This window comes from Aegilops tauschii, chromosome 6, assembly GCF_002575655.3.
Source record: "Aegilops tauschii subsp. strangulata cultivar AL8/78 chromosome 6, Aet v6.0, whole genome shotgun sequence".
Classification (NCBI taxonomy): Eukaryota; Viridiplantae; Streptophyta; class Magnoliopsida; order Poales; family Poaceae; genus Aegilops; species Aegilops tauschii.
The window spans coordinates 480920336-480922967 of record NC_053040.3 but is presented as its reverse complement, the minus strand read 5'-3'; the positions used below and the strand labels follow the sequence as shown (position 1 = coordinate 480922967).

General features: G+C 44.4%; 1 long non-coding RNA gene across 1 annotated transcript; it reads left to right on the top strand.

Moving 5' to 3' along the window:
• The first annotated feature begins 325 nt into the window (after positions 1–325).
• On the top strand, positions 326–1379 carry LOC141025446 (uncharacterized). The gene is made up of 4 exons (XR_012186907.1): positions 326–487; positions 571–637; positions 752–853; positions 955–1379. It is a non-coding gene; the product is annotated as an uncharacterized lncRNA (long non-coding RNA).
• The last annotated feature ends 1253 nt before the right edge of the window (positions 1380–2632 follow it).

Here is a 2632-nt window from a genome sequence, read left to right as displayed (position 1 = left end):
CAACGATCACTTGCTACTGTCTGTAAGTAGTACTACTTCTGTCATTAAGTCTCTCTATATAGGTCAGCTCTTTCATTGCATGTATTTATACTTATCCTCACTATATTATGCAGATTGAAGATCGCCGAATTGAAGAAAAGACAAATCGGTGATATTGGGTTCATTAACACAAATCTCATAGATGATTATCAGGTTAAATTTCATGCCAAAGATACCGAGGCCAACTTGCTACAATCGTTGGTAATAAATCAAAACGAAGATATAATACTCTTTCCTTACAACTTCAAGTGAGTGTTACTGTCTTTTGCATATTTGGTTTCCCTTTATTAGTCCAGGTTATGGTAATGTAATTGATGACTTATGCATGCATGCGCAGCTTCCACTATATTCTCCTAGAGATTAAGCTTGAGCCGGGAGTAGTAACCGTCTTAGACTCGAGACGAAAAGATCCCCAGGACTATGCGAACATGACTCAAATGCTCCAGAAGTAAGTTAAATCGATCATTATCCACCATATCAGCAACTTTGTTCATTTCCTGATATCAAGTAATTGTTTTCTTTGTCTGGCAGGGTTTGGAGAAAATTCACCTCAAAAGCCCCGGGACTGCCGAACCAGCTGCAATTTAGACACCCGAAAGTAAGTACTATAGTAGCATGTTCCGCGCATCTCCTAGTGATTCAAGCGCTAGTTTGATCAATACCATTTAGCATGCTTGCTTATCAGTTTGATTGACCTCTATTTCTTGTAAAGTGGTTGTGGCAGCAACCCGGGAATAATTACTGTGGATACTACATTTGCGAGTCCATCCGCTACCATACCTGTGAGCGGGGCTACACTGAAGAACAATATGAAGTGCGTAAGCAATAATATTCACAATTTTATTTTATTACCATCATTTGTGCTGAGTTTCATTTATTCATATATATATGTATTGACCCCCTTCTTCAAATTAGATTTTTCGGAAGCGGGATCAACTCCTAGCACCAGATCGTATGCGAGGAATTCAAGAGGAATTGGCGGCATTCTTCCTTGACCACGTGATCGCTGAAAACGGAGAATACTATGTGGACCCTGTGTTCCTACAATATAATTAGGAGATTGTATTGTAAGAGATAATTATTGTATATATGTAGCCGGTAGTGTGGGATAGATATACGAGAACTTGTTGTTCGACCAATATCTCGGAGAAGGAGAGGTGGTCGATATCACTTCTCTCTGTATGCATATATATATGTTCATGACGATCTTCTGTTTCCTTCATTTGATTACTAGCTAGCGTGTCTACTCCTCTCCATACGTATATAGTACGTAGCGTCGACAAAGCACGGAGATAAGAGAGGACACTTCTCTCTATTAATTAGCTAGCTAACACAATATATGAAACACCTAAATTAACCCCCCAAAACCCCTAAACCACCCCCTTCAAAAAAAACAAAAACCTCAGCTCCTGCCAGGTGCTGACGCGTGGATGCCTATTGGTCCCGGTTGGTGGCACCAACCGGGACCAAAGGCCCTCCTGCCTGGGCTCCCCGCACCGGCCACATGGACGGCCTTTAGTCCCGGTTCGTGTAAGAACCGGGACTAAAGGGCTAGGGCATTAGTAACGACCCTTTAGTCCCGGTTCCAGAACCGGGACTAAAGGCCCTTATGAACCGGGGTAAAAGCCCCTTTTCCTACTAGTGCTCTCCCCCTGCAACACCTCTCCCTCCCGCTTGCGCTTGGCGAAGCCCTGCCGGGATCCCGCTACTTCCACCACCACGCCGTCGTGCTGCTGGATCTCCATCAACCTCTCCTTCCCCCTTGCTGGATCAAGAAGGAGGAGACGTCGCTGCTCCGTACGTGTGTTGAACGCGGAGGTGCCGTCCGTTCGGCACTCGGTCGGTGATTTGGATCACGGCGAGTACGACTCCATCAACCCCGTTCATTAGAACGCTTCCGCTCGCGATCTACAAGGGTATGTAGGTGCACTACTTTTCCCTCGTTGCTAGTATACTCCATAGATGGATCTTGGTGATGCGTAGAAAATTTTAAAATTCTGCTACGATCCCCAACAGTGGCATCATGAGCCAGGCCTATGCGTAGTTACTATGCACGAGTAGAACACAAAGCAGTTGTGGGCGTAGATGTTGTCAATTTTTCTTGCCACTACTAGTCTTATCTTGTTTCGGGGGTATTGTGGGATGAAGCGGCCCGGACCGACCTTACACGTACGCTTACGTGAGACAGGTTCCACCGACTGACATGCACTAGTTGCATAAGGTGGCTAGCGGGTGTCTGTCTCTCCCACTTTAGTCGGAACGGATTCGATGAAAATGGTCCTTATGAAGGGTAAATAGAAATTGGCATATCACGTTGTGGTTTTACGTAGGTAAGAAACGTTCTTGCTATAAACCTATAGAAGCCACGTAAAAACTTGCAACAACACTTAGAGGACGTCTAACTTGTTTTTGCAGCATGTGCTATGTGATGTGATATGGCCAGAAGATGTGATGAATGATATATGTGATGTATGAGATTGATCATATTCTTGTAATAGGAATCACGACTTGCATGTCGATGAGTATGACAACCGGCAGGAGCCATAGGAGTTGTCTTTATTTTTTGTATGACCTGCGTGTCATTGAATAACGC